The sequence below is a fragment of the Lathyrus oleraceus genome, chromosome 7, assembly GCF_024323335.1.
Source record: "Lathyrus oleraceus cultivar Zhongwan6 chromosome 7, CAAS_Psat_ZW6_1.0, whole genome shotgun sequence".
Classification (NCBI taxonomy): Eukaryota; Viridiplantae; Streptophyta; class Magnoliopsida; order Fabales; family Fabaceae; genus Lathyrus; species Lathyrus oleraceus.
Window position 1 is genome coordinate 87,384,020 of NC_066585.1, and position 23,229 is coordinate 87,407,248.

Here is a 23,229-nt window from a genome sequence, read left to right on the forward strand (position 1 = left end):
CTGGACCACGCCACATCATTGCCGGAGCAAAGCGTCGATCGTCTTCTCAGGCGACCTTGGCCGGATTGGTCCACTCATCACCATCATAAAAATGAAAAAGGAGGACATGATTTGAAAGATAAGATGACGTAGATCACGAATATCACCTCAATTTTAACTAACTCCAAATATATAGAGAGATTCGTGGAGTTGAATTTTGAGGTGTGTCAACTGAGTTGCTTCAATTTGACCTCAAAGCAACTCAATCTTCTTGCCTACATTGGTAGGACTTCAGACAACCAAGGATCCAAGATAATTGATGAGTATTAAGAGAGAATCGAAGAGAAGAAAAATCTGGAAAAATAACTTCAATGTTGTGCAGAAATGGATCTCTCTTGCTTCAATTCGTGCTTGATCTTGCTTATGGAACTTGTGGAAGTGGTTTAAGAACAATGCAAAGCTTGGGATCCTGGAGTTTTTGAATCTCCAAACAGTGAGATTCAAACTCAACTTTCGAATGAAAATTATCAGGTTTTCCTTTCAAATGTGAGGGTTTGAAGTGTGGAGGAAAAGCTGGCGCGCAAGGGTCCCTTGAATTGATGCATCAGACCTCTATTTATAGCCAAGAGAAGTGTTATTTGCACACTTGAAAAATTATCCAAATTTGGTAATGCAATGCACATGCTTGCATGAGCGTGTGCAGGCCCATGAAGCAATTCAATAGGTCCATAATCAACTGAAATGAGGTATGCATGAAGCTTGAATGGCAAGGCAAAGTTATTTGGACATTTGGATCATGAATCTTAACAACTGATACATGCCGGTTTACACCATGCACAAACCTATCAAACTTAATCCAAAATGAATGAATTAGGACTCTTTGGAAAGCTTAGATCAAGAGGAACAACTCTTATGTTTAAAACTTTTCCATTTGGAACTTGTATCATGATGCATTTTGAGATGGAAATTTGGAAATTTCAACATGCTGAAATGTTTTCTAAGTGTCAAGTCACATATTCAATTATTCCACCTTGCTTAACTTTTTATGTGAGCTCCAAATGAGAAAGGTGTCTTCATAAAAGTTGTATCTATTTCAAAGACCTTAAAAATGGTCACCAATTTGACATCATTTGTACTTAGAATGAGTGAGGTATGAATTTTTGAAGTTGAGGAAAATCACTTGTTCAATGGTATTGGTCCAAAATGACCTATAATGTATCCTCATATCACATGCCACTACGCCAAATAAGGGAAAAGAGGGCGCTTTTTTTGGCCTATAACAGCGCTTTAAAGCGCCCTCTAATCTGGCGCTGGCATAGGTAAAGACAGCGCTTTGTTTTCCTGGAGAAAGCGCTGTCTAAAGTGGCCACATTATAGTGCGCTTTCAGAAAAAAGCGCCCTCTGGAGTGGTCCATAAAGGGACACCTTAGAGGGCGCTTTCTGGAAAAAGCGCCCTCTAAAGTTGTCAATGTAAAGTGTTTAGAGGGCGCTTTCAGGAAAAAGCGCCCTCTAAAGTTGTCAATGTAAAGTGTTTAGAGGGCGCTTTCAGGAAAAAGCGCCCTCTAAAGTTGTCAATGTAAAGTGTTTAGAGGGAGCTTTCTGGACAAAGCGCCCTCTAAAGTGTTAGTTATTTTAAAAAAATTTGTTTGAAAAATAGTGGATATTTAATTGGTAACCTGTTCGCATGCTGCAAAAGTGTAAAATTCATATTGATTTCATCCTTTAATCCAATGTTATACACCATTAATCCATTGATATATACAACATGAATCCATTTATATACAACATTAATCCTCCATATATACAACATTAATATATGATTCTTTGATCAACAATATACAACAACATATTCATGATTTAGTAAAATTACAACAACAATATACAACATATATACAACAACAACATACAACAACAACATTCCATACATATATGTACAACAATATACAACCTAGCTATATGATTCTTTGATCAACAATGAATTGACACAATTCATCCTTGATTTCATCCAAATTTGCTCTTGAGTAAGTTTTGTATTCCTCAAAGTACTACAATTAAGAGAATAAAACATATTCATGATTTAGTAACAAATTAGATGAAATATTCGATAATATTAAAATAAACCCTAAGTTATTATTCCATACCATTTTTGGGATGTCTATACGATTCAACGCAATGATGTCTCTCATAAATCTCAATACAAAAAATCCGCAATCGACCGAATTATTTTGCTGAGGACACTACACAGAAAAACAAACAATATATATATAGTTAATTTCTTACAAACACTATTATAAGCAAAAAAACAAACACTATTATAAGCAAAAATAAGATACTTAATATATACCTGAACTCTGATCCAGGTAATGTCCTTCCTATTGCGGTATTTCTTTTTCAATCTAAATTTTATTATTGCCCTAACAAAATAAAAACGTATATTGAGATCAATCTGACAGACATAATTAAATATACAAATACACACGAATATTTAGGGGAATTTCACTTACGCGTCAACCGTCTTCTTCATATTCGGATATTTACTCCAATCACCCGATAAAGAATCGAGATAATACACTATTAGTCTCGAAAGATCCATAGCAACCAACATCCAGTGACCACTGTAAAATAAAACAAAAATTTAGATGAATGAAAATAAATTGTGTAAATAAATTGTTCAACTAAGTAAGCATTAGACTACTCATTGAAATGTGTAAATAAATTATTCAACTAAGTAAATTATAGATTGATCGGAGTACCATATGTATGTATGAATGACAGCGATGCCCAATTCGGTGTGTTCAAAAAGTTGTTGGAAGTCCTCCTTTGCAATTATTTCGAATTGAGCAGCTCCGAAAACACCTTCATCAAAATCTATACTACGAACGGACCCTTGCATAATATCGGACTCCTCCACCATTTTCTCAAGACGCATCATAATTTGAGATTTTGTCCCGGACGTCGTTGGAATATCCTTAGCAGCGCTTTTCAACTCTCGACCGGGAACCTAAAAATTCATATAAAATAAATCATGACTTTTTGTGATGCAACAGAATCGTTGCGTATATAATTCAATGGGTATATATATTTGTACCTCTTTTTGAGATGCAACTGACTCGATGCGTCTTGAAATCCCTTTACCAACTTTATGTGTGGGTCTTGTAGGAGTCTAACATTACCATATGATTGATTAAATATCATAATTGTAGCTGAATTGAAATATGAATACTAAATATTCATAATCATTTAGAACATATATACCTCGGCATCAGGGAAAATTAGATCTGACGGCCAACCAACAAAGGATCCGACTGCATCTCGCATCAACGTTGTCTCTGAAACAACGTCAGGTAATGGTAGACGGGCGTCCGTATCTAATACGAGGTCAACCGAAACTTTCATAAATCCCACCGCGAGGGGATTATGGTGAAGTAATTCACCCGAAGTATTGTGCACTTTTCCCTTTCCAACCATGCGATAAGTTGGTGACGATAGATACAGCTGACAAGGTGAAATGCCCTAAACCAATAATAAATGTTATTGTTAACTTGTATATGTGTCAAGTAAAAAAGTGCTATTTTAATTTCATAATAACATATATAATTACCTCGGGAAATTTCGGTTGATGATTGATACTAGCTCGGTCACTAGTATCTTTTGCCTCGGAAGCGCACCTTTCCTCTCTATACCTTGCATTCTCGTTTTGCAGTTGGAGTACTTGTGCCCTTAACTCCGCCAAGGTCTCCATCACCTCTTTGTTGGTAGGATTTTTTGTTTTTGTTTTTTTATAAAATGACGACGGAGTCACACCAAAACCCTTACCCCTCACACGACCGGAATACTCAGGAACATTTAGTACTCGACTAAGTACGCTCCTGCAATCCTGGACCTTGGTTGAAGGTACGGTTTGGGATAAAGTCTCCTGAAATATTATTAGAGGAGATTAAAAATGAATTATATGTCTAACAAAATTTTCGATATAATTAAAGAAATAATGTTACATATACTTACACATTCGTCATAAACATTTTGGACCGCTTCAACGACAGCCCCATCCTTCCCAACCCGAGCAGCCTTCCATAATACGTGGTCCGGAAGAGATGTTGCGTCACTTTTCTCCTCGGCTAGCTACACATTGAATTAGATTATAAGATCATCAATTATAACATATTGTGACAATGTATAAGCTCATAGCATTTGAATATACTCACAATTCTTTGTTGTAACCGTGCATAACCCGTACGCCCTTTTTTGTACGGATACGCGGGTTTTGATGCCCTTTTCCTATTTATGTCGCTTACTTCCTGGATAAAAAAGTTTAAGGCATATTAGAACCAAGTAACTTAACAATTGTATAATACCATAATTAATAGACATTACATGGAATTTTTTGTTTCTTCGTTTGGCGACAAAGTTATCCCATTCATCGGCTGAAATAATCTCGGCATACTTCATTGGCCGTTCTCCTTCAACAAATTTTCCTTCCTCATCCTTGAGAAATTTGTTGCACAAAAAGGATCGAAATCCTCGGAGTCTTTTTCCGGCCAATTGAATACAATATTTTTGCCGGCTTTCATCGATGTGAAAGGATCTCTAAAAAACATACAAATGGAGTGTGTTATTATAAAGTCATATTATAACAATATATGGTTAACAAATAGTCAACAAAAAAAACATATAACAATATATGGTAAGTACCTGTATCTCCGACCATATTTTTTCCTTGCCAACCTTCAAGTCCGGACTTCTCCAATTATCACATGTAATCGGAATATGTTGTCGAACAAGGAAACCAATGTACCTTGCCAACATTGAACCGTTAGGCTCAATTAGTTGGTCTTCAGCACTCCAATGCACTTCAAATTTTACACCCTTGTCTCTTGCACGAATGATTGACTTCATAACAGTCAATCCTCGTTTGATTTCTTTTTCAACATTATTACGTGATTCATTCGCGGAATGGGTATCGTCTTGGTTAGCCATTTTATCTGTAATATAGAAATGATTCAATAAGACCCAAGTAAAACAATGATTCAATACGTCAACACATTCATATACCTTCCATTTCTCATGCAAAAGACCTACTGCATGCAAAAGACCAATGCAAACTCACACACACCTACTGCATGCAAAAGACCAATGCAAACTTATGGTGTTTGGAACATGAACAAACTTGCATCCATAATCATCAAACTTCCAAGCACAAGCTCAAACACACTTCAAATGATATCAGTTTTCAATCAGAAATAAAAAACTCAGTTTGCCCTAAACAACATTAATCAACATAATGCACAAAATGTAAAACTAAGTTTAGAAAATGCCCTAATCAAACACATGAAGAAAGTGAACGGTAAAGATGGAGAAGAGAAATACCTTCAAGGTGACGGTAACGATGGAGAAGAAATTGAACAGTGACGGTGGACGTGAACGTGAACGCAGCAGCAGAAAAAGGCGACGGCGACGACGACGGTGAGGGAGGGAGAACGAACGGAGGACGAGAGTAATCGCAGTAGACGGTGGACGCAGTAGAGAGAAAACCCAATTACATAAACGAAATAGCTTGTAGAAAGGGAAAATAAAGAGACATGCAGTATATGTTATAATTTTAATGTTTACTAAAGGGGACCTTAGAGGGCGCTTTTGTAAAAAAAGCGCCCTCTAAAGGGGGCCTAAGAGGGAGCTTCTGAAAGCGCTCTCTAAGGCTTTCCAAAAGCGCCTTCTAAACTGGAAATGTACATGGGCTTAGAGAGCGCTTTTTTAAAAGCGCCCTCTAAGGGTAACCTTAGAGGGCGCTTTCACTAAAGCGCCCTCTATTGTTGTCCCTCCATTTCCTCATTATTTTTTTTTGACTTCACTTTAGAGGGCGCTTTTTTACAAAAGCGCCCTCTAAAGGGGGCCTAAGAGGGCGCTTCTGAAAGCGCTCTCTAAGGCTTTCCAAAAGCGCCTTATAAACTGGAAATGTACATGGACTTAGAGAGCGCTTTTTCAAAAGCGCCCTCTAAGGTTACCCTTAGAGGGCGCTTTCAATAAAGCGTCCTCTATTGGTGTCCCTCCATTTCCTCATTATTTTTTCGCTTCACTTTAGAGTGCGCTTTGTTACAAAAGCGCCCTCTAAAGTGCGCTGTCTATTCCAATAGTATGCTCCTTATTTTTTCTCTTCACTTTAGAGTGCGCTTTTGTAATAAAGCGCCCTCTAAGGGGCGCTGTCTATTCCAGTTTTTGGCGTAGTGTGCTCATAAAAGTTTATTCATCTCTCACTCAAAACATAAAAGTTGAAGTAGACAACTTTAATATTATTGTGCAACTTGGAAATCTTTCATCTCATAAAAATTGAGAAAGTTATGGCCTTGGGAAGTTGACTTTCAAATTAGGGTTTAGACAAAATAACCTATAATGTTTCAACATATAAAATGACTTTCCAAGCAAAATTAGATTTATAACTAAACATGAAAGTTGTTTGGAATGTAATTTAGAGTAACGTTTCTCTTGGAATCATTTTCATGTGATGAAAATTGTAGGATATAGGGTCTAGGGAGACCCGATTTTGATCAGATGAATTCATCTGGCCAACCACCATCAACCAACTTGCTCACTTGCAATTCTATTAACTTTTTAGGCTCATGGTAGATCATATATTCATAAGATGATGAATTTTGAAGTGTCCATTGAGAAACTTGATCAATTGGTGAGGAAGCTTATTGAAGAAGTTACCCAAGATACCCAGATGAACTAGGGTTTCCAAGGCAAACCAACTCCAAATTCTTGAAGAAAACTTGATCAAAAATAAAATGTAGAGATCATTGGGATTCATATAAGATGCTTAGAGATATTATGGATCATTCATTGGTTGTGCTGTTAGCAATGAGGGTCTTAAACCCTAGATGTGGACTTGATAGATCAATGGTGATCATGCCCTACCTACAAAAGAGTTAGGCAAATGCAAAGACATATTTTTGGTATTTTGTTTAGTAAAATCATAAAATAACAAGTATGATATAATCACATGGTGCTTGGTGATCTCTCCCAAAACAAACCCAATGAAAGAGGGGTAAGGAGAATGCCAAGGTATGGTCCCAATGCTAATGCATATGATGAAATTGCATGAGGGATCTTAGGGTCAAAATTGGGGTCTTACATATACTCCAGTTAAAACAACATCTCTCGAATCAGTTTAAGATAAAAGATCTTGGTAAACTTCACTATTTCTTGGGTATTGAGGTAGCCCAATATAAAGATGGTTTGGTGATTTCTCAGCGGAAATATGTTATGGATATTTTTGAAGAAATAGGTTTGTTGAATGCTAAATCAGCTGATACTCCTATGGATCCAAGTGTAAAACTACTACCTAATCATGGGGAGCCTCTATCTGACTCGGGAAGGTATAAGAGATTGGTTGGAAAGTTGAATTATCTCACAGTCACTCGTTCAGACATTTCTTCTGCAGTTTGTGTGGTAAGTCAGTTCTTAAATTCCCCTTGCCAGGAACACATGGATGTTGTTATTCGGATTTTGAGATACATCAAATGTGCTCCAGGAAAAGGTCTAGTGTATGAAAATAAAGGACATACTTAGATAGTTGGATACTTCGATGCTGATTGGGCAAGGTCGCCAATTGATAGACGATCCACCTATGGGTATTATGTACTTGTTGGAGGAAACCTTATATCCTGGAAAAGTAAGAAACAAAACATAGTTGCAAGATCAAGCGTCGAGGAAGAGTATAGGGCCATGACAATGGCAACATGTGAACTTATTTGGCTAAAATAGTTGCTCAAGGAACTTTAAATTGAAGAAGAAAGAAAAATGACACTTATTTGTGATAATCAAGATGCATTACACATTGCTTCAAATCCAGTATTCCATGAGAGGACCAAACATATTGAGATAGATTGTCATTTTGTCAGAGAGAAAATTGAGTCAGGTGACATCGTCACAAACTTTGTCAACTCTAATGATCAATTGGTAGACGTGTTTACAAATCCCTACGAAGCCCCAAAACTAATTATATATGTAACAAGCTTGGTGCATTTGACTTATATGCTCAAGCTTGAGGGGGAGTGTTGATATTTGTAAATATAGTGTTAAGAATATTTGTATATCGAATAGTCCCACATCGACTATATCATGTAATTAGTTGCAGTCTCTCTATATATGAGAAGTCTCTGTAGTGATTTTCAAAACACATGGTTTATTCAAATGTCTCAACATATATAATTGTCCATGGCACAAAGTTGTCATCCTCTTCTCTTCAATCAAATTCAACTGATCATATCTGCTTTGACGCCATTCATCCTCAGAAAATTTGGCTCCCATCAAGACTCACATTGATGGGATCTCAACCTCTACGAGGAGCACTGCTTCCATGTCATACATAAGAGAGAAAGGGGTTGCGACTGTTGAAGTGCGAACATATGTACGATATCCATGCAAAGAAAAAGGGATCATTTTATGCCAATCCTTATATGTCATAACCATCCTATGGATAATCTTCTTTATATTCTTATTTGCAGCTTCAACAACCCCATTCATATTTGGTTTGTAAGGAGAAGAATTATGATGTTCAATCTTGATGTCGTCGCAAAGCTCTTTCATCATCTTATTGCTCAAGTTCGACCCATTATCAGTGATGATCTTACTTGGAACACCATATCGACAAATAATATGATTCTTGATAAATCTGACCACAACCTTCTTGGTCACATTAGCATAAGATCCCTTTTCAACCCATTTGATGAAGTAATCAATAGCCACCAAAATGAAACGATGTTCGTTCGAATCTTTGGCCACAATCATACCAATCATGTCAATTCCCCACATAGAGAAAGACCATGGGGATGAAATAATAATAAGAAGAGTCAGAGGCACATGAGTCTAACAATTGTGGCACTTCTTCACATATTTACAATAATCAGATTCCATTGTCAGCCAATAGTAACTTTCCCTTAACATCTTTTTAGCCGTTGCATGTCCATTGGCACGAGTACCAAAGGATCCTTCATGAACTTCTTAAATTAACATGTCTGCTTCGTGTCTATCCACACATCTGAGCAAGACCATGTAAAAGTTTCTCTTGTACAACACATCTTCATTCATAAAGAAATTGACAGCCAGTCTTCTAAAAGTCTTCTTATCTTTACTTGAGGCCCCAAGCAAGTACTCCTGACTTTGGAGGAAAATTTTGATATCATGATACCAAGGCTTATCATCTGTGACTTCTTCTGCTGCGAACACATGAGCAGGCCTATTAAAGCATATAAATCTGATACTAGGCGCGTTATTCTAATGATTTACTTTATACATAGAGGACAAAGTAGCCAAAGCATCCATCATCTGATTCTCTTCGCGAGGTATATGATGAAACTCAACTTTGTTGAAGAAAGTCAACAATCTTATTGCATAATCTTTGTAAGGAACCAAGCCATGATGATGATTCTCCCATTCTCCTTTAATCTATTTAACCACCAAGGTTGAATCTCCATATACATCAATAATCTTAATTCTTAAATCAATGGTTTCTTCAAGAGCCATGATACAAGCTTCATACTTTGGCATGTTGTTCGTACGATCAAACATCAATATTGCAGTGAAAGGGATATGAGAACCCTGAGGAGTAATTATGATTTCCCCAATTCCATTACCATAAGCATTAATAGCTCCATCAAACACTAAACTCCACCAGGGTCCAGGCTCCGGTCCTTCTTCAGGAAATGGTTCATGACAATCTTTAGCTTTTAAGTATATAACATCCTCATCAGGGAAGTCAAACCTGATGGATTGATAATCGTAAATTGGATGATGAGCCAAATGATCTATAATAATACTTCCTTTAATCTCCTTCTGAGTACGGTACTCAATATCATATTCAAACAATATCATATGCCAACGAGCAATCCTCTCATTCAAAGCAGTCTTTTCAAAAATATACTTGGTTGGATCCATTTTGGATATCAACCAAGTGGTGTGATTAATCATATACTGGAATCAACGTTTGGAAACCCAGGCTAAAGCACAACAAGTCTTCTCAAGCATGGAGTACCGAGACTCGTAGTCTGTAAACTTCTTACTCAAATAGTATATGACATGCTAATTTCTACCAGTTTCATCTTGTTGTCCAAGTACACATCCCATGGACTCTTCTAACACAGTTAAGTACATGATTAATGGTCTTTCTTCCACTGGAGGATACAATATAGGAGGTTCAAGTAGATACTCCTTGATGTTGTCAAAGTCTTTGTGGCGGTCCTCTATCCAAACACAACCTTGATCTTTACGGAGAAACTTGAAGATTGACCCATATGTGGCAGCCATGTGAGATATAAACATGGAGATGTAATTCAGACGCCCAAGGAATCCTCTGACTTGATTTTCTTTCTTTAGTGTAGGCATTTCTTGAATAGCTCTGACTTTATCAAGATCTACCTCAATACCCTTCTCGATGACAATGAAGCCTAACAACTTTCCTGAACGGACACCAAAAGTACATTTATTCGGATCCAAGCGGAGTTTTAACTTTCTCAAATGCTGAAATAACTTCAATAAATACTTAACATGATATTATTCACTCTTTGACTTAGCAATCATATCATCAACATAGACTTCTATCTGTTTGTGCATCATGTATTGGAAAAGAGTAGTCATGGCTCTCTGGTACGTTGCACCAACATTCTTTAAACCGAAAGGCATCAATCTATAGCATAATGTTCCCCAGAGTATAATAAATGTTGTCTTTTCTATGTCCTCGGGTGCCATCTTGATTTGATTATAACCGGAGAAACCATCCATAAATGAGAAGACACTGAACTTAGCTGTATTATCTACCAACATGTCAATGTGTGCCAGAGGAAAATCATCCTTTGGGCTAGCTTTGTTCAAATATCTATAATCGACACACATCCGAAGTTTTCCATCCTTCTTTGGAACAGGCACAATGTTGGCCACCCATTGAGGATACTAGAAGTAACAAGGAAACCAACATCAATTTGCTTCTGAACCTTCTCTTTAATCTTAACATCCATATCAGGATGAGTTCTTCTCAACTTCTGTTTAACTGGAGGACACTCTGGCTTCAATGGTAATTTATGCTCCACAATATCAACATCAAGACCTGACATATCTTTGTCGCATTACGCGAAAAACCGGCAGGAAACGAAAACAACAGAGCCGCCACCGTGCGTTATTTATCCCAAAAGAGGGAAAGGAAACGCTCGAAGTAAACCTGGGAAAGACATGGTCTCGCGACCAGAGAGAGATGGGATCGGGAGTCGGTTATGTGAAGGGAAGGTATTAGCACCCCTACGCATCCGTCGTACTAGACGGGATCCACGCACAAAAGGAAGGATAAAGGTTGCTAAACACTGCTCACAAACATCAAACACACATCAAACACTGGCTGAAAGGGACACAGGAAAGACAAAAGAAACTAACTCGGCAGGATATCGCATCCTGGGCCTACATAGTCTATCAGGCATAGACATCAGAGTCGACGTAGTTCGGACTAGGGGAAAACGTGCTCGCTAGGATGTCGCATCCTATGCATACGTATCTTCTCGGACTAGAGAAGAATCAGAGCACTCGTAGCTCGGCTAACGTACGCCAAACAAAACCACACAGGAAATCGACTGCCCATCGCTGGACTTACGTCAAACTCCACACAAAAACAGGCAAACATGGAAACCGAATGCCAATCGCTGGACTTACATCAGACTCTGAACCAAACACACACACTGGAAACCAACTGCCAATCGCTGGACTTATGTCAGACTCCAACAAAGAAACTGGAAACCGAATGTCAATCGCTGGACTTACATCAGACTCCAACCAGAAAAGGAGAAACAACTCACACAAACAAAACAAAAGGGCGCCCGGAGAGATCTGCTCATCTCCTGCCTACGTACCTCATCTGGTATGAGGATCAGGGCGACGTATTTCCCCTACGCAGGGAAAGAACTTCTAACCTAACCAGAGACTGGGAAATGACAAACTAGAAGGGAGACTAACTCGAGCCTAATAGTTATCATCTTAATTCACCATGGTCCTATGTTGAAGTTTCTATCTAACTTGCACATGGAGCAAGCTATCCTATACAGCACAGGCAAAGCAAAGCAAACAATCACAAATAGCACACACTATATACAAACAAAGTGGGCTCACACAAGGTTAGGCTGTGAAACACAAGCCAACTGGAATCGGGTGATGTTAGCTCTTAACCCTAACATTGAGAGTTAGGGTGAAGCAGATGAAATAGGAAGTGAGGGGTGTGCCTCACAGCTCTTATCCCTGGCCTGGGAGAGCTTTTAGACAGATGAAAGTGTGGGTTCAGAAAGTTGGAACCCTTCTACACTTATGACTGACTCCACTGGATCTTGGGTTAATATCCACAATGCATCAACACAAGGTGTGTGAGCAAAGGGATGACACACTGAATAGCAGGAGATGGATTGCACATCTCTTTTATCTGCCAATTGCCTTATCAAAGGTCTTTTCCTGCATGGCACAAACATAAACAAACACAAGCATTGCCTCTTAAGGAGGACTTCAGACAGGTGCCTGCCCAAGTAACAGGACAGGTCTTCCAGACCACATGAAGTCAGAGAAGTTATACCTTAATGCTTAAGCTATCAAGCAAAGCAAAAGCAAGTTCACAATGAACTAAAGCAACTAAGGTACCTGAAAACAATCTAACTCAGTCAGTATACAATTCACAAAGTCTAAACAGATAACCAACAGTCAACAGTTATAGTCAAACAGACAACAAGTGCAAGCTACAATGTGCAAGGCACAAGCTCAACTCAAATGAGCTACATCACCTGCAAAACAATTCAATGTTAATCAACATCAACCAAATAGGCAACTCAAGCAATTGTGAACCAATCCCTCATGGCCATATGCTTCTCAACCTGCAAACCAAGCTCAAACATGAGAAGCAAACCACTAGGACAAGGCCTAGGGTCAAAGTGGGAGAAATAATCCAAAACAGAACATGAAAATTGACAAGAATCAAGCTCAATCAATTAAGAATAATATCCAAGTGATCCCATATCAATAGCATCAATCAATTTCATTTCACAAATCATATAAGGCAAAGCATGCAAGTTCAAAGCTCATTGAAGCAAACAGAATGAACCAATCCACATCAACTCAAAAATGATTCAATAAATCTCAAGAAAAATCATGGCTAAACAGAATACACAACATGATCTACACATCAAAATTCAAGGCATTTGGACAAATTTAAGCATGGCAAATAAACTCCATAAGGCAAGGCAAGCACAAACAAGCTCAAATGAGGCACAAATTGATACATCATCTTAACACAAGCCTAAAACAGAATCCAAACATGATATGGACATCAAACCAAAGCCAATACAAACTTCAAAGTGTCTAGAAAAATGTGCAAAATTTCAGATCCATATGATAAACATCCACCATTTCACAAATCATTTAAGTTCATGACTATCCAAAAGTCCAAACATGACCAATCAGCAAAGAAAATCTCAAACAAATTGGAAATGCACTCAAAAATTCTACAAATATTCACAATCAATCCTAACATCCAGAGGTAGCATCATGCAAAATATCACATCAATTGGAATTGAATTGGCATGGCAAAGAAAATCCACAAGTCAAGCAAGCAAAGGTGTGACACACATTGTCACACCTACTTTAACCAAAGCATATCTCCACAACCAGAAATGAGAAAAATGAAAACTCTATACCAAAATGACTCTAAAGGTGTCTAGTTTAAGCATGCAAAGTTTCAAAGTCATTGGATTAAAATCCATCATTTCATGAAGCAAATGGCAAACAAGGTCAAGAAAGCACACATATGAACAATCCCTAAGCCAAAATAAATTCCAACCGTGCACAATTTCTGGAAAAAATCTCATAAAATACTAGACATCTTGAGGAACATTATGCAAAAAATCCCATCTCAATTGGATTAATATTCATGGAGATATGAATTTTTGAATGACTGGAAAAAATAAAAAAACATGTGAAGAACTAGCATGAACATGGATGGAGTAAATGATGAAAAGGCAAAGACATTATTTGGAAATGCTTCAGCAGAGAATCGAAGCGTGTACATTTTTGAATGTGGCGCCTCAACAATGAAACACAGCGTTTCATTAAAACCTACGTGGACATGGCAAGCGCGCTGGACCAATTGAAATGACACGCTGGATAAGATGCAACCAATACATGGCAAGAAACACTGAAACGCATGCAGGCAAGGCTAAAACAGATCAAACACGCTTCTGGAATTGAAAACCTAACATTCATGCAATGTTCATACGCATTCATAGGCTCAAGAACATTTTTGCACAGAAATTCACAAATAGCATACCATTACACTCGTCTTTGCACGTACATCAACAATCTAAACTCAGTTCGTCCTAATTCTCACTAACATGAACGGATCGAGCAGAATAAGTTTCATACATCAAACTTATATTCAACATAACTTTCTTATCTCTTCATGAAATTCAATGCCACAAAGCTCAATGCACTCAGTGTTCCAAGATCTACAACATGCATATCATGATTTCAAGAATTATAAGATTTGAATCCTAACCTTCAAAGAGATGCAGAACTGGATTCGTAGTTTTCAGGCCTTGTAATGTTGAAACAGTTGCTCTCCAATGCTTATGTGAGTGAATGAATGAAGAATCGAGGCTCAATTGTGCTAGATAGTGCTGAAACCTTCAACTGCCATGAATGGAAGCTTGCTTTAACAGTTCCAAAATGTGCATAAAAATGATGGATTCTAGCTTCAATCCAACTCAGTTATCATTGTGGATGATGATTCAATCGAGGAAATAGCAAGGCTTGTGGAGAATTTTGATGAATCTTCAAGAAAAATTTTGAGAGCACAATGAAGAAAAAGTTCAGATCTGGAAATTATGCCAAGTTAATCCAATTTCTGTTATGATTTACCCTTTATATGATGTGCTAATGAGGTTTGTTAATCACAATTAACCAAAATCCCAAGGATTAGTGAAAATGAGTGTTTATGCAAATTTGGTCAATTCACCTCATGTGCATGAAATGTAATGCTACAGTACACGATTTTTGTGCCAAATCCACTTGAAATGCTGTTTCTAGCCAAATGCACATGATTGGAAGTGAAAACAATGCATAGTTTTTGAATTTGGAATTTCCCTCCAAAATTCAAATGAAAATGCCAAAAAATTTGTGATCAAAATGCATGGTATGTGATGCATGTTTTGGATATCTCATGTCAAAACAAGAAAGTTGCAAAAAGAACCATTCCATTTGGCCTTATGGTTCAAAAGTTATGCACTTTTGAATTTCAAAATCCTTTGACCATGATTGATCCATAACTTCTCAACCATACATGAGAAATTCATGTTCTTGGACTTTTTGAAAATGGGAGAACAAGATCTTCAACTTTCATGTTGGACAAAATTTAATTTGAAGCTTGCTTGATGATGTAAACTTGAGGAGAAAACCTTTCCATTTTTGGCAATTTGAAATTACAGGTCACTTACTATTTTTGGAAACTTTTCATTTGACCTCAAATTCTTCATTGTTGATGTTTGAAATGTCAAATGAGACTTGTATGGACATGAATGAGGCCTCTCTAACCATCTCCCACCTTCAAATCCATGGTTGAATTGACTGTTGACTTTGGTTGACTTTCTAGGGTTTCAGATGAATTGATCAATGACTGATGACTTCTGAACATCCAACCTTTGGCCAAAACACTTCAAAATGATCCCTAGGTCATATGAACTCAATGAACCAACCTTAGGGCTTTGCTTCAATTGGAATTGCACTTGCTTGCTTGCACAACTGGATCTCCTGACCAGTCTTGACTGATGACTTGCACTTGGGCAATGGACAATGCAATGCTATGCAGTGGACAATAATGCTAATGACCTAAACATGAAAATGTATGTACAAAATGGGAGGTGCAAATTTGAGGTGCTATAGCTGCCCCTATTCAATCAATTGGGAACCCGAATGGATGAGAGCAACGGCTGTCAGACTTTCAGGGTAAACAGGGATTGAATACCAAAGAACCGTAGAAATTTGCACAACGCGGGGATCCAACAGTAACTTCAACTGGGATCTGATACTTATTACTGGGGATTTTGATTTTTTCCTCAAAGGTACAAAGGAACCACATCCAAACGTCAACGGACGATGAACGGGAATAGCAATCACAACTAGACGCCAACAGACGACTAGGAAAAACTCGACGTTTATCGAAACCAACGGAGAGGTAACCAGACATTAATGAATGACTGGGAAAGAAAGGGATACAACCAGACGTCAACGGACGACTAGGAAAAACTCGACGTTTATCGAAACCAACGGAGAGGTAACTAGACATCAACGGATGAATGGAAAAGAAATACATCTAGATGTCAACGGACAACTAGGAAAAACTCGACGTTCATCGAAACCAACGGAGAGGTAACCAGACATCAGCGGATGAATGGAAAAGAAATACATCTAGATGTCAACGGACAACTAGGAAAAACTTGACGTTTATCGAAACCAACGGAGAGGTAGACTAGACATCAGCGGATGAATGGGAAAACTCGACGAGACGTCAACGGACGAACGGGAGAAGCTCGACGTTTATCGACACCAACGGAGAAGGAGACCACACATCAACGGATGAATGGGAAGACTCGACCAGACGTCAACGGACGAAAGGGAGAAGCTCGACGTTTATCGACACCAACGGAGAAGGAGAAGCTCGACGTTTATCGACACCAACGGAGAAGGAGAAGCTCGACGTTTATCGAAACCAACGGAGAGGTAAACAGACATCAAAGGATGACTTGTGGGGATAATACAACTAAACGCCAACGGACGCATAGGAAAAACTCAATGTTTACCGAAACCAACGGAGAGGTAAACAGACATCAACGGATGACTGGAAAGAAAGGGATACAACCAGACGTCAACGGACGAATGGGAAAAACTCAACGTTTACCAAAACCAACGGTGAGGTAACCAGACATCAACGGATGACTGGGAAGACTCGACCAGACATCAACGGACGAAAGGGAGAAGCTCAACGTTTATCGACACCAACGGAGAAGGAGAAGCTCGACGTTTATTGGCACCAACGGAGAAGGAGAAGACTCGACCAGACGTCAACGTACGAAAGGGAGAAAGAAATACATCTAGATGTCAACGGACAACTAGGAAAAACTCGACGTTTATCGAAACCAACGGAGAGGTAACCACAGGGGAGAAAGCTAACACAACCAAGCGTCAACGGACGACCAGGAAAAAATCATCGTTTACCGAAACCAACGGAGAGGTAACCAGACATTAATGAATGACTGGAAGAGATACAACCATACGTCAACGGACGACATGTGAAAAACTCAACGTTTACCAAAACCAACGGAGAGGTAAATCTACTGGGGACGACCAGGAAAAACTCATCGTTTACCGAAACCAACGGAGAGGTAACCAGACATTAATGAATGACTGGAAGAGATACAACCATACGTCAACGGACGACATGGGAAAAACTCAACGTTTACCAAAACCAACGGAGAGGTAAATCTACTGGGGACGACCAGGAAAAACTCATCGTTTACCGAAACCAACGGAGAGGTAACTCTGAGGGGAATCAACAGGCATTAACAAATGATCTGTGGGGAACATACAACTATACGTCAACGGACGCATAGGAAAAACTCAACGTTTACCAAAACCAACGGAGAGGTGAATGCTTCACTAGGGAAGGAGGACGACGTTACGAACATCGAAAGATGATGTTTACGGACACCAAAAGAAAGGACCCACGTGGGGGCAACCACGACACTCCCGGATATCGCAGGGACGACATCTGCCTATGTCAGGGCAAGGCTGAACACTTGCTGGGGATCTCACTGGGGAGAATCAAGCTTTCCTTTCACCAACGGATGAGGAAATAAACCTCTTTGGGGGGTATCAATCCTGAATGCCGTCAAGAGCAACTGTAGCACATGTGCCGTACAGATGTTGAACAAAGATCTGCCTCTGCCGGGGAACCTGGCTCTGATGGTTAACACATGAATGCATATGTTTGAATTTTTCTATGGCGTAATGCTCCATTATGAATGGAAATGCTACGCGATTTGAGGATGCGATGATTACTACATGCCAAATGCAAAATGATGAACTCTGGCTGGGGAGCCAACACTGATCAGATACTCCAACTCTGTGGGGAGACCCTGCTTGAGGAATACTCTGCGGGGAGAGCACCGACTTCTCACTCGTGCTGGAGAAATAACACTGCTACTGGGGAAAGGATCCCAATCTACTCGGGAATTCCGCTTGGGGAACAAACCAGGCAACTCCGTTGGGAATAAATAAGGCGACTTCACTGGGGAAAGCCAACCAATCCACAAGTAGGATAAACTCTGTTGGAGATAATAATTTCCACCGATCCTGATCCACTCGAGGACTTGCTGAGGAAAATTATCAACACCAATCTCTGCTCGGGAGATCAGACCATGCTGGAGATAGACATCCACAACCCTGCTGGGGATAAGCGCTCACGACCACGCTGGGGATAACAGTACCTCAAACCAGACTGCTGGGGAATAAACTCCACTGACACCTTTGTTGGGGAAACAATATCCTTTCAACTCAGCGGGGATAGCCAACCTTCAAACTCAGCTGGGACCTCAACAACTGGGGGAAATCGGCAAATATAAGCCTGCTGGGGATAGGCAACCCTTAGATCTACTGGGGAATAGAAGGCACTATCCACAGACGCCTCTGCAGGGGAACATAGCTCTGATAGCTTCCATGCTTGCTTGGGGAAACGACCACTTTTAAGCCTACTGGGGAATCATCCTCAACCATGAGAAACAAACTACCCACTGATACTCCCACTGGGGGACATGGCAACCTTCAAGCTCACTGAGGAGACACCGATCTCGAATCGGCTAGGGAAATAATACTTTCAGACCCACTAAGGAGATACGGCCTTTTTGACACGGAACACCTGTCGATTCGTCGAACATTGGCATTCATCATCCAACCACAGTGTCGACTTTCCACCTTTGAGAACTCCCAGACTCGTCTGGACTTTTATGATTCATCACCTTGTATTCCCGACTACTCCGTACTTTACGGGGATCGAACTTCTGGATTTATACAAACTTTCCAGTCATCAGACTTTGAAGAGTCTTCTTGATTAACCTTCCAGGATCGTCGTCGTAATCCTTCACCGTCCTTTCACTTTTCGTCTATCCCTTGCCCCTGGTCGAGCTCTGCAGGGATCTTTTTTTCAAAAGGGTTCATATCACAACCTACCAGTGAATGAAGATATCTAACAATACCTACACAAGAGATCGTTAGATAAAAGCGTGCCCCTGGCGTGCCCCATGTTTCAACACCTAGGTCACTCAAACTTCCGAATAAGGTTTCCAGATTTCAATCTTATAAGCATGCATCGGAAGGGGATCTCCATGTTTCAAAATGCAAATATTCTTTATCAAGGTAAACGGATGTTTTCGCAATCAAAACGGTAATAACAACAAAAACAAAATTTATTTGACTGAACACGCATTTATTGACTGAACAAAAGGTAGCTCAGAACCGAGCAACACACAGGAAGCAAACCCTGAAAAGAGGTGATTGCGCACAAAAGGAAAAAAATCTATCCTAATGACAATGTGAAACCGTGATCTCATCGGGTTCCAACTCGGTTACACCTCATATGTCCTCAAGACTTCCCGCCCTTTCGGCCTTCCGAACAAGACGCTTCCGATCGATCTCTGTATAGGACTATCCAAGTCATATCCAAAGCACAAACGCTCATGCTGGACGCAGTTGTTCGTTTCATTCCCTCTTTTGCCTGGACCGCCCTTTCGAGTTTTCAGTCCACCAGGATACCCTTTTTTTGCCCAAGTCGCCCTTGTGGGGTTTTCGACTTGCCGGGTGTACAGTTCTTTTCTCTTTTATTATCCCTAACTTTTGCCCGAACCTTTTCTCTTTTTTCTTGGTTCACCGGGATGCCCTTTTTTGCCTGGACTCTTTTATTCTTTTTGTCCAGCGGGTCTCTTTTACGAAGTATCTTTTAACTGCGTCCGCATTCACGAGGGATGGAAAATTCGTCATCCGTGGTCGTTAACAACAAGGCTCTGTGTAGAGACAACCTTCTTGACCACGAATGGACATTCATAACTATTCAACAATAACTCTTCCACGTGGTACGCACGATGTCGCACTTTTCGGTCAACCACACGCTTCACTCACTGGGTAGAACTGCTCCATGACAAGTAACGGCCAGCCTCTCTTCCTCAATCAGGCTCCATGCGTCATACCGAGTCCTTATCCACTCAGCCTTCTCTAATTTCTCATCCATCGGGGCTCTCCACAATGGGATCTAGGCTTCAGTAGGTAATACCACTCCTATCCCATACACGAGCGAGCGCGGCGTTGCCCCAGTAGACGTACGCACCACAGATCAATACTCAGGATACAAGCTTCGTGCTCAGCCACCATTGTTGGTGCCTTCAAATATTATCCGGGCAACAAAAAGAATGTGGGATCTTTTTGGCGTAACCAAAGCGGCACTAACTCATCCACATTAACCATCCCCCATCAGACATTAAAATCCGTTCGGATTCAGGGTCAGGCCCCTCCTCCGGGATCGGTTCCTCACAATCTTTCGATTTGAGCACCTCGAGATGTCCTCATCAGGAAACTCAAACTTCCTTGGTTGATAATCCTCAATAGGTTGCTGGGCGAGATAATCAGACATCACGCTCCCCTTTACTTTCTGAGAGGTGTACCGAATATTATATTCAGTCAAAGTCATTTGCCCTTTCGCCACCCGTCCGGTCAATGCTGACTTCTCAAACGTATACTTGATCAGATCCATCTTGGACATCCACAAAGTGGTATGAACCAGCATATTGTCTCAGTCGGCGAGCAGCCTATGCCAAAGTACATCAAGTTTTTTTTTCGAACAGTGATTGTATTGTTTCACAGTCGATAAACTTTTTTCTTAGGTAAATTGCATGCTCTTTTCGACAAGACTCGTCACGCTGACCCAATACACACCTCATAGACTCCTCGAAGGCTGTCAAGTACAGAATTAACAACCATCCCCATGGGAAGCATCAGAATCAGAGGTTCCTGCAACTTATTCTTTTTGTTTTTCAGATGCCCCTTGGCAATCATTATCCTACCTGACTGTTTGATCTCTTTTTTCGGTTCAGGCATTTCTGGCATTGTGTTTTTTTTTTTTTTACTTTTCTTTCTTTTTTTTTTTGCTTTGCAGGATCGACCTCGATTCCGCTTATTCGTTCACAATAAGGCTCAGCACTTTGCCGGACAGCACTCCATAAGTGCACTAATTCGGACTCAACAGTATGATTTATCTCCACCTATCAAACAACTTGATCAAGTCCACCGGATGCCCCTCTCCTGCTCGGGACTTTGTCATCATGTCATCAACATGGCATTCGCTTTCACGATGAACCATATCATGAAACAAAGTCACCCTTGACCTTTGATACGTGGCACCGGCCTTTTTGAGACTGAATGACATCATCTTACGACAAGGAATGTGCTCCTTGGTGTGATGGACATTATTTACTTCATATCATCTGGCGACAGTTGATCTGGTCACCGCCAACGACCATCAATGAAGGAAAATACCGAGAATTGAGCCGTATTATCAACCAATACATCATTGTAGTCATCTTCCAGACTGGCTCTGCTCACTCGGTAGTTCTCACACGTTCTCACCTTCTCATCCTTTTTCAGCGCCAACTTCCGCTTCTCTGGAGGACAGTCCTCTCTTAATGGTAGTTTGTGCCCCACGACATTAGTATTCCACCCTGGTGTGTCTTGATACAACCAGGCGAAGATATCAACATACTCTTTCAACAGGGCTACCATTCTGTTCTTGACTCGCCTCAGATCTCGGCGGTACCTGGAATAACAATCTTGACTTGCTCCTCGTGCGGTTGAATCACCTTCTCCTCTTGTTTCAACAACCTGGCTAATCCCAGCAGATCACAATCTTCTTCGCCTTCTTTTTCGGCATGATAGATCGGATTGTTGAAGTCATACAGAGGTGTAACCGAATTGTTATCAATGAGATCAGGAAGGTAATCACTTTTGAGGTCGGAACCAAATGAATCAAAAGGAAAGAGAATGAAAAAACATTGCCATTTTTATTTTTTAAAACTGCAAAAATAAGTGAAAAACAGGGAACACCGCTTTTAATCACAAAAAACATCCATTATTACTGATACAAAATGTTGCAAAATGAAACACATGAGGTGGCCCTTACAATGGACCATTACGTTTCGGGCAAAACGTATGGCTTTCATGCAAACAACACTAAAACACAGAAATATTACTCTTCGGGATGAGCGACAGTGGTGATTTTGGAGGCCTTCCAGTTGCCTGGTACGCACGATCTTATCCACAACTCGAGCTCGCGGTCACGGTCAATCTCTTCACTCACTGAACAAGCATGATCAGGATTCAGCATTCATGCACTGACGAAGGTGTACGGGGGACGACATCCTCTGTTTGGTCTAGACGACCCTTGATCTGGTTGATAACCGACACCAAACATGTCTGCTTTTACCACAATATCAATGATCCTTCCCCAGCCTTGGGCCTCTCTGTTCTTCACCACTTCCAGGGCTTGTTTATAAGAAGAAATTGACAGCCTTTTCTCTTTCTCAGCAACAAGGGCATTCTCCACCTTGACGGTTTCAATTGCTTGACTTGGTGTTTCAAATTTTTCACTGTCCGTTTCTACTTCCTCCATCTTCTGGGTCGTGTCTCTCATCACTACACATCCCTTTGTGGCGACGGCCGCACAACAATTATCAACACTAGGGAAAGCTCCATCCTTCATCAGAGGTTTTGGGACCACAGACATTGGAACTTTTAACTGATCCTCCTCAGTCACCTTCATTCTTCTCTTGTCCTTTTTCACCATTTTTACCCTTATAGGACCCTGCCTGGGTACGGGGTTGACATCCTCATTCATTATCTGCGCCAAGCTGATAGCCTTAAAGTCCACCATATCTTAGACGACATGCTTAAAAGCTCTACAACCCTCAATGTTATGCCCCGGTGCCCCAGAATGGAACTCGCACCTGGCATTTTCGTCGTAGTTTGGAGGCCTCCGCTGCTGTTCTATGGAAGAGCTATGCGCACCGGTTGACACCTACAAAACAACAAATGGGTTAGTATGACTCACACATGCAATGTCTATCCGTACCAGGAATATTCTGTCCT